Source organism: Phascolarctos cinereus, unplaced genomic scaffold (assembly GCF_003287225.1).
Source record: "Phascolarctos cinereus isolate Bilbo 61053 unplaced genomic scaffold, phaCin_HiC Scaffold_7;HRSCAF=346, whole genome shotgun sequence".
Taxonomy (NCBI): Eukaryota; Metazoa; Chordata; class Mammalia; order Diprotodontia; family Phascolarctidae; genus Phascolarctos; species Phascolarctos cinereus.
Genome location: NW_027556180.1, coordinates 66,004,166 through 66,025,223, shown reverse-complemented (window position 1 = coordinate 66,025,223; position 21,058 = coordinate 66,004,166).

The window sequence follows — 21,058 nt, the reverse complement described above, 5'->3', positions numbered from 1 at the left end:
TTTTCTCTCCTGATTTCTACTCTTTTGGGAGCATTCTTTAGATCATGTAGAACCAGGTCTTGAGGTGGGGTTAGGGAGGAACCAGATTCTAATTAATTCAGTTCTTTAGGTCATCTAGAACCAGATCTTGAGGTGGGATTAGGGAATAAGAAAGGAACCAGATTCTAATTAAGTCAATTGCTCTGAAAAATCAGCTTGAAACTCTCTTAGAGAAGTTACTAAACTAGGAAAGAGTCCTCTGATGTCCCTTCAGCTCTAAGTCTATGATTTTACAATCTTCTTAGCAAAAAGGGGGTGGTAGATGATAGGTGTGGAGTGAGCTGTATGTCCTCCAACATGCCCCCCCGTTGCTTTGTTTGTTTAATTTCTTTGCTGAAAGAGGGAGGGTTCTATTGGCAGTGGTGGTGGGTTTCATTGGGAAGTTATAATGAAGTAAATAAAAGTTTCAATAAATATTTAATTTTTAAAAAGGAAAAAGTAAAAAAAAAAAGAATGAGAAGATTGAGGTCCCATCTTGACATCTTTTTGCTGACCACCTAGACCTACCTTTCACTTTGAGTTTGGAGAAAGATGTGATGAAGAGAAGACTGGAGTCTGGCCCTGGAATGCTGAATGTCCCCTCCATTGTGGGAAAAGAGAACTGTCCCAAGCTCCCTTCTGCACATGAAAAATGTCTTTTCATGTCAGTGGCGGGAGAATGTACAATGCTTGCCTTATTAAACCTAAACACGAGGAACGTGTTGTGACAACGGCTCCTTTTTCTGGAATGTGGCAGATACCTTGTATAATTAAGCATGATTGCTTGTGGTGAGACAAATGTCACAGGTGATGAATTTATAGGCAGTGAGAAGAATTAGCTTGGCTGAGGGAATGAAATCAAGACACTGCATCTGTGTGTTTTTCCCCTTTGGTTTTCACTATGCATCATAGGCTCATGAAAGCAGTATGGAGAACTGCAGAGTTCTGAACTTGAATTCAGATTCCCACTGTGTGATCGTGAGCAGGTAACTATTCCAGTGCTAGTGCCTTCCCTTCTGAGCTGACCTTCAACTTACACAATATTTATCTTATATGTACAGTCTGGCATGTTGTCTGCCCCATTAGAATGTGAGCTCCTTGAGCGCAGGGACTGTTATAGCTTTCTTTGTGTCCCTTGTGTTTAGCACAATGTCTTTCACAAAGTCAGCATATAATAAATGACCATTTCTTGATTTAGAGCCTCAGTTTCTCTGACCATAAAATGGGGATGATATTACTTCAAACAGTTATGAAAAAAAGGTTTGCAAACTTCAAAGTATTACATAAATATGAGTTATCAGCATAGGAATTGGAGTTGGAAAGGATCTCAGACCTCATCAAGTCTAATGTTTTCATTTTATGGATACAGAAACTGTGGCCCAGAAAGGGATCATAGATGGCTGAAAGAGACCTTAAAGTCCATTTAGTCTGACCTCCACAATATTACAGATGAGGAAACTGAGGCACAGAGAGGTAAATGACTTGCACAGGATCACTCACCTAGCCACCAGGTATCTACAGTGAGATTCAAACTCAGTTCTTCCAGATTGCAAGAACAATGCTCTAGTGCCTGTGCCCCTTAGCTGTTTGTAACTTGTCAAAGGCTGTGCAAATAGCAGGCAGCAGAGACAAGATTCTCACTCAGTTTCTCTCACTCTAAATTCACTGCTTTTCTTTCCAAGTCATGCTGTCCTCCTCTGTTTTAAATTAGGCAATAGTTAGTGGCCCCGGTACCTTCCACCATCATACAGTCTAAAACTGAAATTTAATGACTCCCTCTTTCCTGAAGGGTCTTGAGGCTGCTCCCTAGCTCCTGCTGGGGGTGGTGGTGTAGGGTAGGGTGTTGAACTCCATCATCCTGGGTATTGGAATTCTAGTCTGCAAACTTCAGGGCCAGAGGTTTGTATGGCTAGTAACGGCCTGAATGCTATATTTCAAGAGAGAGGAAGACCAAGACTGAGGGTGATGGCACTGAAGAGGGATGAGGTTTCCATGAAAATGGACTCTGGAACTTCAGCTCTGTGAGTCCTAGGGACACAGGGAAGCACACTGAGGCTCTGCTCAGAGAGGGAGACAAAGGGCTGGGGGGGGTACAGGAGAGAGTAAAGTGGGGCTCCAGATCACCAATTCATAGTATTGAGGCAAGGCAGACTCTAGTATGGGGGATATAGCACTAAGAAACTGATAATACTGGGAGTTACATGCTCTTCCCAAGCTCCTGGAAATCCACCTCCATCAGTCATGGCTAGATCAGCCCTTAACCGACCCTTTCTGAGATAAGATTGGGAGCAAAACACGGGGGAAGGACATTGATCACACCCCAAATTCTAGCTATCTTAAATTGATTAAGCATGCCACTGTCAGCTCTAAAGTTAGCCATGCAGTACAATAAGTGGGACGAGATATAAAGCCCTTCCCAATCTGGCTCTAATCTGTTTTTTTCAGTGTAGTTCTATGTTATTACCTCTTTTACACTTTGTCAGTCAGTTAACGAACATTTATTAAGCACTTACTATGTGCGAGGCACTGTGCTAAGCACTGAGGTTAGAAAGAAGGGAAAAACATGATTCCTGCCTTTAAAACACTCACATTCTACTGGGGGAAACAACACACCAAACTGGCCTATTTTCTGCTTCTGTGACTTCAAATAGATTGCTCCTCGTAATTGGAATTCTCTTCTTCCTCACCTCTGCCTCTTACATCTCCTAACTCTCTTCAATGTTCAGCTCAAGAGCCTTCTCCTACAAGGGATGGGTTCCTATTCCTATACAAGTGTAACCCCTGTCCCAAGGCCCATGAGTATAGTTTGTCCCACCTCCACTAATGGCATTGTTTAATTATTTGTTTTGTATATATTTTATCTGTATAGCATGCCACAAATACAATGTAGTCACCTTTGGGTTAAGAACTATATTGCATTTTTTCTTTTTTATCCCTAGGACCTAGCATAGTGCCTGGTACATAGTAGGTGCTTAATAAATGCTTATTGAATTGAATTTATTTCAAGAGTTATGAGGGTGTCTTCCTAGCTCATATTCTACTTTCTCCATTTCCCCCTCCCATTTCCTGGGGGAGATTCCTTTAACTGGCCCAAGACCTTCCATCCCACAATTAGAGATGAAGCTTAAAATACAAATGAATATTTTTGAGAAAGGAGGCCATTGAGAGACACTAATTCACAGTAAAGTGAACTTGACCATTGCCAGGTTCCCTTGGTGTTTTAATGAAGAGAAAATAGAGCAAACCCAAGGTACTAGGTGGGTGGCTGTGGATATATTTTAATGACTTGTCCATTTTTCCTAGAGCTGGCTTCAAATTCGCAAAAACAAATAGCCGTAGTGTAGGTAGTACTTTTTGTTTTAGTGGTTAAGCTGTTCACAAGAGTCTTACCATCCTAGCCCTGCTATGGGTATGGTGTAAAGGCAAGTGTGCCCTAGGATACCAATACTTTTTGTCTTGGGGACCACTGAGTCTAGAATTCTGCTGATTCAATAATAAAGATTCCTGAGTTCCTATGCATCTATACCTTTCTATATGTTTATTCAGTTAGGGAGATGCTATGTTGGGGAGAAGTGGGAGTGCAGTATATAGGGTTCCCTATAATTTGTAAGATAGACTACATGGCCCATTGGAAAGTACATTGGGTTTAGAGTCAGAGGCTTGGGTTTGAATCCTAATGCTACCCTATAATAGCTCTTTTGTGGTCAAAGTCATTCTGGGCCTCAGTTTCCTTGTCTGTGGAATGGGGATATTGGACTAGATGGTCCCTAAGGTCACTTTTATCTTTCAATCTATGATGCTGTCAACTCCCTGGTGATTCAATTATTTGAATTCAATTCAGTTCAACAGACATTCATTAGGAAACTGCTATACTCTAGTAGATCAAGAATTCTTACCCTCTTGTATCATAGATCCCTTTGGCAATCTGGCGGAACATATATATGTGTGAGTGTGTGTGTGTGTGTTTGTGTATATATATATTATATATATATGTATATGTATGTATGGATATATATATGTATATGTATGTATGGATATGTATATATATATATATATATGTATATGTATGTATGGATATATATATATATATATATATATATATATATATATATATATATATATATATATATATGCTTCCTCGGAATGATGTTCTAAAGTGCATGGAACAAAATAAATAGGCTTACAAAAGGAAACCAATTATATAGAAATACAGTCATCAAAAATGAATGACTATGCAATTATTTTAATTCTCTGGGCCTTGGTTTCCTCAAATGCCAATATGAGGGGTCTTGACCTGAGGATCTCTTCCTTACAACTCTTAATCTTATTGTTTTAGGATGCTATGGAGAGTGTAGAGAGAACAGGTTTGACCATGGACCCATGAGGTGAGTCTAATTGAAAGTGACCCTTACTCAACACACACACACACACACACACACACACACACACACACACACACACACACACACACACACACACACACCCCAAAGAGAAAGATGAACCAGTAGAGTCTGAGAAGAAGGCATCAGACTGGCAGGAGAACAAAGGTGTAAGTATCCAAAATGAAGGTTTGGACAACCACGTCAAATTAACAGAAAGGACATAGAGGAAGAGGACTAAGAAAAAATGCCATAGATGGGCCATTAAGAGACCACTGGTCACCTAGGGGAGGGCAGTTTCAGTGGGTGATGAGGAAGTGGATGCTATGAGTGAAAACAACTCTAAACATTTTGCAATGAAGGATAGAGAAAGGAGGGGATATTAGAAGGCCAAGGTAATTCAGTAGCTGAGGAAATTATTTCTTCAAGACATTCAGACACTGGTGACTACTCTATCCCTTCTGATCTAAGGTGGGAGATGGCCCAGTTGACAATGGCAATCCACAGGGCCACATCATTCAATTTTTAGCTCTTTTGTTTTCCACTGAAACAAAAGCAAGGACAGGAATAGATAAAAACAACCTGGCTACTTGGAAATCTGTACCTGCTGCACATTCTGACCCTTATTTTTTCTTATGTATAATATAAACTTGAAAGTCTTTGGTACTCTTTTTTTTTTCAATAGGAAATTCAAGTTTGAGATTCTCCCCTACCCCCACCTCTATGTGCACGCCTCCAAGTTGTTATTTTAAGTCCAGGGCTTCTGAATGGCTCCTCTGTGCTTCAGCTTGGAGAAAGGGCATGCAGGGTTCACCAGGGTAGTGGCCTTTCCATCATTCTTCCAGACAAGGTGAGCCAGGCTCCCCACCCTGCTTCCCCCATGTCATTATAGCTGGACCTGACAAGTAGCCACCTTCAGCTGCTTCCTGCCCCAAATGGCCCTGCAGTTCTTCCTGGCTTAATGCTCCTACTGTGTCAGGGGCAGGCAGAGAGTAGAAGAGGAGAAGGAGGAGAGTTAATGGAATTGTAGTAGGTTGCATTAGTCAATTAATTAATTTCATTTAATGGCAAGAAGGGCCCCTTGAACTTAATGTGCAAAGTTAGACAAAATTATATGCAAACTAGGTTTTGCTCTAAGAGCCTGGTTTTGCTTTGAGACGTGCAGTGCTAAGTCTTTTTTTTCTTTCCCTTAAATTAAACTTAAACCCTGCTGTGTTTAGTTGAGCACAGGAAGCAGAAATTCTCTGGGTCAGAACTACTGCCCAAGAACTTCTGAAAGTATTTCCTCCACCTTAACCAAGCCATATTTTTGAAGATCCCCAAACACTCTTTTGAAGCCCATTGAAGATTTACTATCTTCCTCTATCCTCAGCCCTGAAAGGTACCACTATTGTCCTGATAATCATAATAGTTTATCAAGGGGGGTGATTTTGCTATTGGGAGCACTACTGCTGGAGTGATGTCACTTTAGAATCCTGCATGTATTTTATGGCAAAATTTCATTCCAATTCAAAAGCATTTGTTGAAGATACCTCCCACAGTCTTTCTGTATATAAGGTCCATCTTGTTTCCATTAAGGTGCTCAGATTCTTAAAATCTAGCCACTGTTCAGATTCCTTAAGAACCTAGTCAATAGCTCACAAATGTTCAGAATCCTTAAGAGTCTGGCCAATATGGCGGATCTTTAATAAACCTTGTCTTTGGCTGAAAGAAGGCTTGGGTCAAATTTATTCAGGCAGGACTCATGTCTCTTGATCTCAATATTTTAGAGCCCCAGCACCCCTAAACCCTTAAACCTTAACAAGGCCCTCCTTCCAACTGGGGAAGAAAAAAAATGTACCTCCCCTTCTCATTAGTCCCCTTGCTAATAAGGGACATGTGTATCCCTATTGCTTAGCATAATGCTTAGTGTGCAATGAATGCTTTAAATGAATTTTAATAAAATACCCTAAAAAGTGCCAGGGGCCTGTGACCTCTGACTTTAACATGCCATAATATAGACAGAAACCCATGTTCAAGCCAGCTTTTGCTAGCTTTGTGGCACTGATGTCATTACTGCCATGACCTCTCTGAGCCTTCTGAGATTTTATTATTCTTACTTTCTACAATTTCAAGACCTCAGGTAGCTTAGCAGCCTAGCTCAGTGCACAAAAGGGAACTCAAACACAGGTACAAAGGAAAAGGTACTTTAGTGTGCTTCTGTGAAGAGGTCTTGCCTAGCTCTCTTCCTTTTTCTTCTCAGCATCATGAATAGTAGGCTCAAACTCCTACCCTTTATGTGCTGGCTACAGTCAGCCCAAGAAAAGGAGACTGTCTCATGGATTTTTTTTTTTGGGGAAAAGCTACTGCTTCACTGCTCCTTATATTCAGGTTCCCTACCCTCCTTACTGCGACAACAAAAAAGAGTGATAATGTAAGAATCTGAAAAGACCCACAACAGTAGAAAGAATAAATATTTTCAGAACACTATGTATATTTATTTCTTTATTTCTATGCCCTAACTTATGTATCAATAAAAGCAATAAATTCTAAAAAGAACAACAAAAAAACCATTTGTTGAGCATCTACTGTGTGTAAGACCCTATGGTAAATGCTATTAAGGAATCCAGAGATAATGAGGATTCAGGAAGATGTCCATTAGATAAGGCACAGCCACAAAGCACTTTATTCCTCAGGTTGGAAAAGATTGTCATCAAAATTGTTCAGTTATGAAAAATCACATTTTCTCTCTAATGAAATTACAAGAGGCAGTGCGGTCTAGTGGTTAAGGCAATACATTAGGAGTCTAAATTTTCTGCATTCAACTCTGAATTTTGTTGAAATTAGTTGATATAAACAGCTAATAAAAGCCTTCCATTCTTCAGATGGTCTTAAATCTACCCAAAAAATGATTTTAAATCCTTGAGAGAAAAAAGGCCTGATGCAAACACAAAATATAGACAACTCAATTTTGTGTATGAATGCTAGAGTTAATTTAAAACACATGTATATTTGTGTATTTTCATACGTGCCTTTGGGTGTGTCTGATGTTTGGGATTTTACAGTACTTCAAACCGAGGCCATGTTGTCAAAGCTGACATCTCCTTTATATATTCTCTTGTCTTCTTCCTCCAACTGTTCTCTTCTCCCCATCCCATGTTCATCAAGGACAAAATATTGCTCACATTGATGCATAGCAATCTGAGTACCTCTCCTCTCTGTCTGTCTGTCTGTCTCTATATCCTATTTGTCTCCTCTCTCTTACCCTGTCTCTCTGTGTCTGTCTCTCTTTCTCTCTTGCTTTCTGTCTCTTTCTCTCCATTTTTGTATCTGTCTCTCTCTGTTTCTCTCTCTCTCTCTGTGTGTCTATCTGTCTCTCTTTTTCTCTGTTCCTATCTCCTTTTCTCTCCTCTCATTACTTTTCCTTCCTTTCTCTTCCCCTATTTTATCCCTTTCCCTTTTCTTCTTTTCTTTCCCCTTCTTACTTTCTACAATTTCAGGAAGGACATTGATAATCTTGAGAGAATCCAGAAGGTGGTGATCTGGATGGTGGAAATCTACTTGATCATTTTACATAAGGACTGGTTGAAGTAACTGGAGATGTTCAGCCTGGAGAAGAGAAATCTTAAGTGAGGGGACATGATAACTCCCTTCAAATATCCTTGAACTACTTTCCAATTATGATGAAGAGGGATTAGCCTCATTCTGCTTGGCCTCAAATGATAGACTTGGTAGAAACCTCTGAGGAACATTTTTAGTGTTGGTGTAAAGAAAAATGTGCCAAATGGAAAAGGCTGTCTTGGGAAATAGCATGTTTCCCTTCAAAGATGGCTGCTGCTATTAAATGCTGGAGGCTGAATTAGAACTCAGCCCTTCCTGACTCTAGGTCCAGAGCTCAACACACTGTGCTAACTAGCTGGCTCATGGCTCATATTAGAGGAATATTCTTGTTCAGTTATTTGTTGCAGTACATGGTTCCTGAGGTGACAGAATCCAAGTCTGGATTCTGGGATCATCTCTCTCTCTTTTTTTTTCCCTTTGCTTCTGATCTGTACTCTTTCAGATACCATTGTCCCCTCACCTCATTTCTCTCTTCCCCTCTTATAACCTCTATTTTCATTTCCTTCCTTCCCTCCTTCCCTCCTTCCTTCCTTCCTTCCTTCCTTCCTTCCTTCCTTCCTTCCTTCCTTCCTTCCTTCCTTCCTTCCTTCTTTCTTTCTTTCTTTCTTTCTTTCTTTCTTTCTTTCTTTGTTTCTTATCATTTTCAGTTGAGCTCATCTCTCCTTGGTGCTGAAATAATTATTACTTGCATTGTATAGTGGGGAACACGTTAAACTTAGAATCAAGGAGACCTGGAATCGAATCCTGCCTTAGTTACTTAGTGGCTTTGTGATCCTGGACAAGTAATTTAATCTCTTTGAGTCCCAATTTTCTTATTTGGAAACAATAGGAGCATCTATTTTGCAAGGGCATTGTGTGTATCAAAAGAGATGATGTACGTGCAGTGCTTTATCAAACTTAAGTGCTCTATAAATTTGCTGTTGTTGTTACTATTGTTGTTAGGTTGCTTATGGTTGAAAAATGGCTGGGGAAGAGGGAAGCTTCAAGAAGGAACCTCTAAAATGCTCTAGTGTAGCAGACTCATAGAAGGTAAACAGCCACACAATGAAAACAGAAAATTACACAAAAACCAGCTCTGAATAGGTCCCTTACTGGAGATTGAAAATAGCCTGTATTAAGTGAATTTATTTTCTGCTTTCATTGTTTGATTTGTAGTTAGTCTTTGGTGTGTGAAAGCCAAATCCTGCTTCATGGAGACTGAAGGCATTCAATATCCAAATTATCCTAAATAAAGCCATTGACTTTTTCACTTTTTACAAGACGCTGAAAGGGTTCTGAGATAAGTTATTTACTATATCTTTCCTTTCCAAGTCAGGAGCAGGAAAATGGTGTTCTCTTCTGTTAGGTAGATCTGAATACTTCATAATTATGTTTAAAAGTTCCACTGATGTAATACATATAGGGTGTGGACTCACTTCTTCCAACCCATAGTCCTATGAGCAGATCGGGTCTCCAGAGCATGGCTACTGCTCCCTTAAGAGTTCTAAGTGTAGCCCTGAGGGGTTTAGGGGGATTGTTTCTCTTGTATTATTTCCCATGAGCTCCCCATCTCCTGTGTCTCCCCCGCCCATATCAACTATTAGTAAATATCTCTCCAATATCTTTTAGCCAAATGGTCAATTGATTTCTCCTTAATAACAATTAATCAATTAACATCAATTAGCCTTTCTCATTTACTGAGAAGATATAGATAGACCTGAAGAACAAAAACTTCTAAAATTGGGAGCCTATTTTTTTCTATTATCTTGGTCTCTGGGGTGGGTAGACTCAAACTTAAAATGGTGACTACCAACCATTCTCACTTTCAAGTTTACTGCTGAGTGTTACATAGTTGATGGACAAATTTCTGCCTTGCTTGCAGGACGAGTCCTTCCTCACTCTTTCTCTCCTTTCTTCCCTTCCTCCATCTCTTCTTTTCCCCTTTATTCCTTTCTTCTTCTTTCTTCCCTCCCTCCTTCCCTTCCCTTCCCTTCCCTTCCCTTCCCTTCCCCTTCCTTCCCTTCCCTTCCCTTCCCTTCCCTTCCCTTCCTTCCCTTCCCTTCCTTCCCTTCCCTTCCTTCCCTTCCCTTCCCTTCCCTTCCTTCCCTTCCTTCCCTCCCTTCCTTCCCTTCCCTTCCTTTGCTTCCTTCCTTCTTCCTTCCTTCCTTCCTTCCTTCCTTCCTTCCTTCCTTCCTTCCTTCCTCCCTTCCTTCCTTCCTTCTTCCCTCCTTTCCTTCAGCTATAACATTCAGTCTTTCACCAACTTGACTGTAGGTGCAGTAAGCATCATTTGCTCTTACATTATTACTATGAAATAATATTCATGAATCATATTTGGATCATAGATTTGGGAGTTTAGAGACCCTTTATTCCAGCCCCTTCTTTTTATAGATGATGCTCAGAGATGAAATGATTTGACCACGGCATAAAGTAGCAGAATTGGGTCTTAAAAGCTTGTTTGCTGATTCTGGAGCTACAGTTTTTCACATTTGTTTTGTGGTATGTGTGTGTGCGTGTGTGTGTGTGTGTGTGTGTGTGTGTGTGTGTGGTGTAGAGGTCACTTTCAATTGGGCTGTCCCACAAATATTTGCAAGGTCCTAATAAATTTCTTTCTTCTTGTGCACATGAAGCCCTGACTTTCATTGCTTCAAGAGGTTTTTCTTCCTTGGTGGGGAACTGTTTTTGATTGCAATTGTATGATACCACAGCCTGTTAGCTATGCTCAGTTCAGTTATGTCTCTCCTTTGTTAACTTCTTTATTTGGGTGCTGTTCTAAAGCCAAAGAAGCCAATTTCCCTTTCAATAGCACAAATCTGGAGTGCCAATTTTAGCTCTGGGCCAAGTGGGTGCATTTGTGCCGTGCTCTGATCAATGGACAGCATTCTCTTTGTTTGATCTGATTTTGCCTTTTCACTGAGTGCTTGATCCTGAGAAACAGCTGGCATTTGCAGGAAGTAAGAGGGCCCATCCTTGGAAGACCCAAGAACAAATCTGGGCAGCTGGTTTTATCTGCAATAATATTTTCTATTCAATATTTCAGGGAGAGAAATCATAGATCTGTGACTCAGTGTTGATGTTATTACTCCTCAAGCACAATCTGCTTGGAGTTAGGGATATCCAAAGTGGACAGAGTATAGGTCTGGTAGTTCTAAGTTCAACAAGATGAAGGAACAGAGGCTCCTGCTAAGACTATGGAGGAAAAATAAAGATGAAATGTTTTATCTCAAAAGAAGTAATAAGCAAGTGGAAATATCATTTAAAAAGTAATTTGACCGAAACAAAGACATAGTAATCACAAAGGAACTAAGTTGGATACTCTGAGATTTCTCTACATCTGAAAAATAAGGAACTTTAGGTTTTTTTTCTTCCTCCTTCATCTCTGCCTCCCTCCCTTTCTTTCTTTCTCCCTCCCTCTTTTCTTCCTTTCCACCTTCCCTCCTTTCTTTCTCCCCTCCCTCCCTCCTTTTTTTCCCTTCCTTCTTTCTTCCTCTCCTTTCTCCTTCCTTCTTTCATTCTCTGCTCTTTCTTCCCTTCCTCCCTTCTTCCTCTCCTTCCTTCTTCTCTTTCTTCCTCTCCTTCCTTCCTTTCTTCCTTCCTTCCTTCCAGACTGGGTCTCCCTATCTCACCTAGGCTGGAAGTTCAGGAGGTACTCATGGGGCGAATTCCACTCTGACTTGCATGGGAGCTTTGAAATCTGCTCCATTTTGGACCTGGGCTAATTTGCCCCTCCTTAGGTGACCTAGTGACTGTTCCCTCCTCTTCCCACTCCCTCCCCCCACCAATTCCCCAAAAACTCACTACATACATATAGATCAGGTTAGCCCACTGTGGCTCAGAGTTCTGGAGCTGAAGAGATCAGCTAGGCTCAGCATCTCAAATAGTTGGGATTACAGGCATGAGCCACCATATCCAATGAGAGTCAGTTTCCTAAAGTCTCATTTCCCCCATGACACAATAGAAACTGAAGAAAGAGATTCAAGCTTGCTTTTCTGATTCTGAAAAAATAGAATGAAAACTAAAATGTGTGTTGGCAACTCTGAGTCCTACTTTTAAAGCATTTAGACATATATGTAAGATCTGGATTATGCATCCTATAAATCAGGAAGACTAATTTTGGGATAGGTAAAGATATCTCAGTTTTGGGGCCTGTTATTATCCAGGGGAAGATAAATACCCCAACTACTCAGGATTTAGAGTTGGAAGGGACTTTAAGGATCATGTAGTTTGGTGGTTCTCAAACTTTTTGATCCTGGGACCCCTTTATGCTCTTAAAAATTACTGAGGACTCCAAAAATCTTTTGTTTATGTGAGTTACATAGATCAATATTTACCTTATTAGAAATTAAAATTGATAAAAATTTTAAATACTGATTTGTTAGTTTACTTAGAATTATAATATTAAAATTATTCCAAGTTAATATACAGAATACATTTTTATGATACATAACTGTATTTTCCAAAACATAAAATATTTCATTTTGTGTATTTTTGTAAATCTCTTTAAGGTCTGCCTTAATAGAAGTCAGCTGGATTCTTATATCTGCTTCTGCATTCAATCTGTTGCAATAAATTGTTTTGGTTGATGCATATGAAGAAAATCTGGCCTTATACACATGTGTAGCTGGAAAAGGGAAGAGTATTTGAACAGGCAAATAATATCTGAGTATTATGTAGAAAATAGTTTGGACCTCACAGACCCCCTAACAAGGTCTCAGACAGACCACACTATAAGAGCTGCTGATCTAGTCCAATCTCTCTATTTTTCAGTTAAGAAAAATAAGGTCCAGAGAAAGGAAGTGACTTGCTTAAAACTGCACAGATTATAAGTAGCCAAGCTGGGTTTTGGATCTAGAGTCCTTTCTACTATCCCATGCTGTTTCCCAGGTTTAGCCTCAATTGAAAATACAACTAAATGGTTAATTGTATGTGCTTTTTGGAATTAAAAAAAACCAAAACAAAAAGAAACAAACAAACAAAAAACCCCAAATAGATAAACACATCCAAGTCCAAGGGCTTTATTGAAGTTGCAACATAACAAAATTTAGAATTTTGGAAATTTAGAGATAAAAGGTAACTTAGAGATCACCTGGTGAATTATTATGCAGAAGTGGAAACTGCCCTAAGGAGGCAGCAATTTGCCCAAGGTGAAACAGGATGGCATTGGTAGAGCCCAAACCAGAAGCCAAGTCTTCTGACTCCTAATACACAGTGCTTTTTGCCTTATTTTACAGTCCTTCTTGTTAGAGGATGCTGAATAAAGACCTGGAGATGGATGGTCTGATGCTATTTTAAGGAAAAAACTTTTGCTTGTAGAATATGCAGTAAATAAATGATGCCAAAGGGCTCATTATCGTTCAGAACATTTTATCCTCTAAGTCTTTGCTAAGCTGGTAGCTCTGGTTTGTCTGAGAAGTAGAGGTTGAAGAGGAATAATAAGTGAGATCAGATTGGAAAGATAGTCTGGTGCTAGACTGTAGTTCCAAGCTAAGGAGTTGGGATTGTATTTGAAAGGTAATAGAGAGTTGTAGAAAGTTTGGAATGGAGCAGTGACATGATCTGACCTGTGTGTCTGGGAAATTGTTTTGATAGCAGTGTGGAGGATAGAATAAAGAAGGTGGAGCCTAGAGGCAGACAGACCAGATAAGAAAGGCTCTCCTAATGTTCATGGGCAGTGGTAAAAGTGGAAAGAAAGGGATGGATCTGAGAGACTTTGTGGGTCTCAATCAGTAAGACTTTGGAACTGATTAGATGTAAGAGGTGAGGGAGAAGAAAGAGTCAAGGGAGACTCGGTGACAGGGAGAATGAATAGCTGTGCATCCACAGAAATGGAGAATCTCAAAGGAGGGGTTGGGTGAGGCAGGCCAAAGTGCTATACAAATTTGTGGTGTCATTATTATTACTGCCATTATTATTGTTAGTCTACTGCAGCAGGGTCTTACTGTCTGTCAATTGACTGTCAAGTAATCTTCTAAGGCCATTGTCTCCCTTAGGGCTATTTGCATCTAAATAGGAAATTCTCTGAGATGAAAAGCCTTTAAGACCCCAAGGAATGGATCTCGAATGGTGGAATGACAAGACAGGTGGTGGAGCTGACATTTCTGGGCAGAGGGCCCTCCTTGTTACCCCTTCAAATAACATTGACTGGCAGAACAGCTCAGGTCCTCAGATTGTGTACACAATTATTATTCATTCAGGTCTCGCCTCCGGGTTCAGAGGATGCTCTGTGTGTCCCTTCCAATGTAGAGTAAGGAGAAAAAAATATTTCATTCACCTCCTTCTTAGAGCAGAATTCAGAGCCAAGAACAAAGCTTTGGGACAATCCTTAAGTGGTAGGAATACTGCAAAAAACAAGATGAAGAGGTGAGAAGTTGCCTCCAAGCCTAGCTCTCACATTTACCACCTTGAAACAGTAAGAAACATTCCAAAAAACTTATATAAACCATCACTAGAGGGAAAGAAGAAAGGGGAAAATTCCCCATAGAGTAACCACCACCAGAAGGACCCAGTGTTGTGTCATTACCTCTGGTAGCATCCAGCCCACCCCACTGAAAGCCCCACACACTAATCTCCGAATGTCTGCTCTATTTTTGCCTATTAGAATCTCCTTTCAGCAGCCATACAGCTGAACTCCATCCTTCATTGATGGAAAGATCCTGAGTTTGGTAAATTCTGAGAGAATAGGTAGGTTTTGATGAAGGAGATACCCATTAGTGTATGCTAGCCATGTGTAGAATAGAAAGGAAAGGGATCCTAATAAGAGTGCTAAGTGCATATGAATCCAATCTCTTCTGAGTAACCCTGAACAGCTAGAAAGGCACCCAATAAACTAAAGGAAAAAAAATACTATAATTAAAAGAGGGGAAATGGGGACTTGGAAGAAGATGGCAAAATTAGAGAATGTGATTAAGCATGTCACACTCCACCTGAATTCAAAATAGCAAGAAATGAACAAAAAATTTAAAAAGATTGGAAAAAATAGCAGATATTGATAACCAAAGAAAGAGCAAACAATTTTTTAAAAAGGAGTTGAACTATGAATAGATTCTATAGCGTGAAAAGAAATCTACATGAAAACCTCTAATGAAAGGGAAATAACTACAGTGGCAACTATAACACACCATTCTGAAATAACTGAATAACTTTAATAACTTCTAGAACAGCTCAGAAAAGAAATACAGGCATAAAATAGGATGGAAATTTTAGCTCACAATGAAGTAATAAAAAAGATGAACAGGAAATTAGAAAATTAAACTGATGAAAAATGTCTCCACAGAAAACAAGTGCTTGTAAAGGAGAACATGGGATCTCTTATCCAAAAATCCAACAGAAAAAATTGATAGAACAATAAAAAGACAATAAATTTGAGATACAAGATGAGATCTCAAAAAACAAAGAATACTGACTTAAAAAACAGGCTTCATGGAAACAGTCTGAGAACTCCAGATTTCCCAGAAAAGCACGATGAAACAAAAAGCCTGAGTATACTTTTTTAGAAAAACATGCAAAAAAATTGTCCAAAAGTAGTAAAAACTGAAGGAATGGAATTGACATAATCAATAGGTCACCCAAAACCCCAAACTTAACTCACCAAGAAACATTGCTTTCAAGGTTTAAAACAATGTAATGGGCATTCTAGGGTAGTTAGGTAGAACATAGGATATGGGGGTAAGGGCTCTTGGACCCCTCCCCCTTTGAACTTTTCCACATGGCCCTGGTGTTCACTTGAGGCTCATTTCAGTATAATTCTTTTAACTGTCCTTTCACTGTGGCTCTGACCCTGCCCCAACCTCCAATTCTCTGTTACCTCTAATTTAGCCCAGTCTGTAGCCTCAGCATTGCCCCAGGCCACTTCCTAGACCCCTTCTCTGTTCACCCCAGACTACTTGGCCACTCCTAGATCCTTCCCACAGTCTTTCTATATAAGAGGTCTATCTTGCCTCCATTTAAGTGCTCAAATTCTTAAAATCTGGCCAATAGTGGGGATTCTTAAAATCTCACCCACTTTAATAAGTGTTTTAATAAACCTTGTCTCTGACTGAAAGAAGGCTTGAGTCAAATTCTTTCACTGTCAGACCCACATCTTTTGCCCTTGAATTTTGGCGTTCCCAGCACCCCTAGACCTCAACAGATAGAGCACTGGACTTGTGCTAGTGTCTTCCATGTCTCATGATCAATTTCAAATTTCTTTTTTCTTTTTTTAAAAAATTTTTATTTTATTTATTTTAATTTTTTCCCCCCATATGCTTTTGAGTTGAAAATTTTTTCTCCCTTTTTCTCCCCCCCCACCCTCCCCAAGATGGCACACAATCTGACATAGGCTTTACATTTACATACACATTAAACATATTTTCACATTAGTGAAGTTGTAAGTAAAAATTAAAACCAATAGGAGGAACCATCTGAAAGATGAAACAAAACTCAACAGAAGGTAAAAATAAGTGAGAGTGATTCGACTTCCATAGTTCTTTCTTTGGATGTGGACAGCATTTTCCATCCTGAGGCCTCTGGAGATGTCTTAGATCCTTGGAATGCTGAGAAGGGTTCAGTTTAACAATCTTAGTCATTGCATAACGTGGCTGTTATTATGTACAAAGTCCTCTTGGTTCTGCTCACTTCACTCAGCATCAGACCATATAAGTCTTTCCAGGTTTTTCTGAAGTCAGCCTGTTCATCATTTCTTATAGAACAATAGTATTCCATTACATTCATATACCACAACTTGCTCAGCCATTCCACAATTTATGGGCCTCCTCTCAATTTCCAATTCTTTGCCACCACAAAAAGAGCTGCTATGAATATTTTTGTACATGTGGGTCCTTTTCCCATTTGTTTGATCTCTTTGGGATATAGCCCTAGAAGTGCTATTGCTGGATCAAAGGGTATGCACATTTTTGTAGCCCTTTGGGCATAGTTCCAAATTGTTCTCCAAAATGGTTGGATCATTTCACAACTCCACCAATAATGTATTAGTGTTCCAATTTTTCCACATCTTCTCCAACATTTATCATTTTCCTGTTTTGTCATATTGGCCAATCTGATAGGTGTGATGTGGTACCTCAGAGTTGTTTTGATTTGCATTTCTCTAATCAATAATGATTTAGAGCATTTTTTCATATGACTATAGATGGCTTTAATTTCTTCATCTGAGAACTGTCTGTTCATATCCTTTGACCATTTATCAATTGGGGAATGGCTTGTGTTCTTATAAATTTGTCTTAATTCTCTATATATTTTAGAAATGAGGCCTTTATCAGAGAGACTGGTTGTAAAAATTCTTTCCCAATTTTCTACCTTCCTTCTAATCTTAGTTGCATTGGCTTTGTTTGTGCAAAAACTTTTCAATTTAATGTAATCAAAATTATCCATTTTGCTTTTCATAATGTTCTCTATCTCCTGTTTGGTCATGAATTCTTCTGTTCTCCATAGATCTGATAGGTAAACTATTCCTTGTTCTCCCAGTTTACTTATGGTATCAGCCTTTATATCTAAGTCTGAACCCATTTTGACTTTATTTTGGTATATGGTGTGAGATTTGGGTCTATGCCTAGTTTCTGCCATACTCTTTTCCAGTTTTCCCAGCAGTTTTTTTCAAAGAGTGGGTTCTTATCCCAGAAGCTGGGGTCTTTGGGTTTATCAAATAATAGATTACTATAGTCATTGACTACTGTGTCTTGCATATTTAACCTATTCCACTGATCCACCTCCCTATTTCTTAGCCAGTACCAAGCAGTTTTGATGATTGCTGCTTTATAATACAATTTAAGATCTGGAATTGCTAGGCCACCTTCCCCTGCATTTCTTTTCATTAGTTCCTTTGATATTCTGGACCTTTTTTTTTCCAAATGAATCTTGTTATTATTTTTTCTAACTCTATAAAATAATTTTTTGGTAGTTTGATTGGTATGGCACTGAATAAGTAAATTAGCTTAGGTAGGATTGTCATTTTTATTATATTAGCTCGGCCTACCCATGAGCAACTGATGTTTTTCCAATTATTTAGATCTGATTTTATTTGTGTGAAAAGTGTTTTGTAATTGTGTTCATAGAGTTCCTGGGTTTGTTTCGGGAGGTAGACTCCTAAATATTTTATAATGTCTACAGTAAGTTTAAATGGGATTTCTCTTTCTATCTCTTGCTGTTGGGCTTTGTTGGTAATATATAGAAATGCTGATGATTTATGTGGGTTTATTTTATAGCCTGCAACTTTGCTAAAGTTGTTTATTATTTCAAGTAGTTTTTTACTTGATTCTCTAGGATTCTCTAAGTATATCATCATGTCATCTGCAAAGAGTGATAGCTTTGTTTCTTCTTTGCCTATTCTAATGCCTTCAATTTCTTTTTCTTCTCTTATTGCTAAAGCTAAGGTTTCCAGTACAATATTGAATAACAGTGGTGATAATGGACATCCTTGTTTCACCCCGATCTTATTGGAAATGCTTCTAGCCTGTCCCCATTACATATAATGCTTGCTGAAGGTTTTAGATAATGCTATTTATTATTTTAAGGAAGACTCCATTTATACCTATGCTTTCTAGTGTTTTTAATAGGAATGGGTGTTGTATTTTATCAAAAGCTTTTTCTGCATCTATTGAGATGATCATGTGGTTTCTGTTGGTTTTTGTTGATATGCTCAATGATGCTGATAGTTTTCCTAATATTGAACCAACCCTGCATTCCTGGTATAAATCCTACCTGGTCATAGTGTATTATTCTTGTGATAAGTTGCTAATCTACTTGCTATATTTTGTTTAAAATTTTTGCATCTATATTCATTAGAGAAATTGGTCTATAATTTTCTTTCTCTATTTTGACTCTTCCTGGTTTAGGTATCAACACCATGTTTGTATCATAAAAAGAATTTGGTAAGATTCCTTCTTCACCTATTTTCCCAAATAGTCTATATAGTATTGGAATTAATTGTTCTTTAAATGTTTGATAGAATTGCATGTAAATCCATCTGGCCCTGGAGATTTTTTCCTAGGGAGTTCATCAATGGCTTGTTCAATTTCTTTTTCTGAGATGGGGTTATTTAAGTATTTTACTTCCTCTTGGTTAATCTGGGCAATTTATATTTTTGTAAATATGTATCCATTTCACTAAGATTGTCAAATTTGTTGGCATATAGTTGGGCAAAATAATTCCTAATTATTGTTTTAATTTCCTCTTCCTTGGTGGTAGCTTCGCCCTTTTCATTCTTGATACTAGTAATTTGGTTTTCTTCTTTCTTTTTTTAATTAAATTAACCAAAGGCTTATCTATTTTATTGTTTTTTCATAAAACCAGCTCTTAGTTTTATTTATTAGTTCAATAGTTTTCTTAATTTCAATTTTTTTTTTCCTTTGGTTTTCAATATTTCTAATTTGGTGTTTAGTTGAGGATTTTTAATTTGTTCTTTTTCTAGTTTTTTTAGTTGTATGCCCAATTCATTAATCTCCTCTTTTTCTATTTTATTTATGTAAGCATTTAGAGATATAAAACTTCCCCTAAGAACTGCTTTCTGCATCCCATAGGTTTTGGTATGTTGTCTCATTATTGTCATTCTCTTGAATGAAATTATTGATTGTTTCTATGATTTGTTGTTTGACCCAATCATTTTTTAGGATTAGATTATTTAGTTTCCAATTATTTTTTAGTCTATCTTTCCATGGCCCTTTATTACATATAATTTTTATTGCATCATGATCTGAAAAGGATGCATTTAATATTTCTGCCTTTCTGCATTGGATTGTGAGGTTTTTATGCCCTAGTACATGGTCAATTTTTGTGTATGTGCCATGTACTGATGAGAAAAAAGTATATTCCTTTCTATCCCCATTCAGTTTTCTCCAGAGGTCTATCATACCTAACTTTTCTAATGTTCTATTCACCTCCTTAACTTCTTTCTTGTTTATTTTGTGGTTAGACTTATCTAGTGCGAGAGGGGGAGGTTCAGGTCCCCCACTAGTATAGTTTTGCTGTCTATTTCTTCCTGTAACTCCCTGAACTTCTCCTGTAAGAATTTGGATGCTATACCATTTGGTGCATATATATTTAGTAATGATATTACTTCATTGTCTATGGTGCCTTTTAGCAGGATGTAGTTTCCTTCCTTATCTCTTTTGATTAGATCTTTTTTGCTTTTGCATTGTCTGAGATCAGGATTGCTACCCCTGCTTTTTTTACTTCAGCTGAGCATAATATATTCTGCTCCAGCCTTTTACCTTTACCCTGTATGTGTCACTCTTTTTCAAATGTGTTTCCTGTAAACAACATATTGTAGGATTATGGTTTTTAATCCATTCTGCAATCCATTTCCGTTTTATGGGAGAGTTCATCCCATTCACATTCACAGTTATGATTACTATCTGTGTCTTTTTCTCCATCCTTTTCCCCCATTTATGCTTTTCTTTCTCCTTTTTCCTTTCCCCTTCACTAGTGTTTTGCTTTTGACCACGCCTCCTTCAGTCCCTTCCCCTTTTATTATCCCTTTCCCTTTTCTTCCCCTTTAGTCTTACTGCTGCTTCCCTCCCTTTTTCCCCCCCCTTCTTCCCCCTCCCTTTTCTTTCCCCTTTTCCCTCCTACTGCCTATAGGGCAAGTTAGATTTCTATACCTAACTGATTATATTATGCCCTTCTTGAGCCAAATCTGATGAGAGTAAGGTTCAAACAATGCTCCCCCCCCTCTGCTGTAATAGGATTTTGTGTCTTTTCCTGTAATGTAATTTACCCTTGTCTGCCTCCTCCTTTCTCAGTACTTTTCTAAGATCAGATTGATCCACTTATTTGGATCCATTTAACCCACTTGATTAGATTTTTTTTTATCATTACATCAAAGTCAACTAATATCCACCCTCTTTATGTATACTCCTTTAACAAGGTGTAATAACAATACAGTTCTCAAGGGTTGCAAGTCTCATATTCCCTTGTAGGGGTTTAAAGCCCCCCCCATTAACAACATATTGTATCCTTCTGTCCCATTTACCTTTTTAAGTCCTTCTTGAGTCCTGTACTTGAAGATCAAATTTTTTGTTGAGCTCTGGTCTTTTTATCAGGAAAGTTTGGAAGTCTCCTATTTCGTTGAATATCCACCTCCTCCCTTGAAA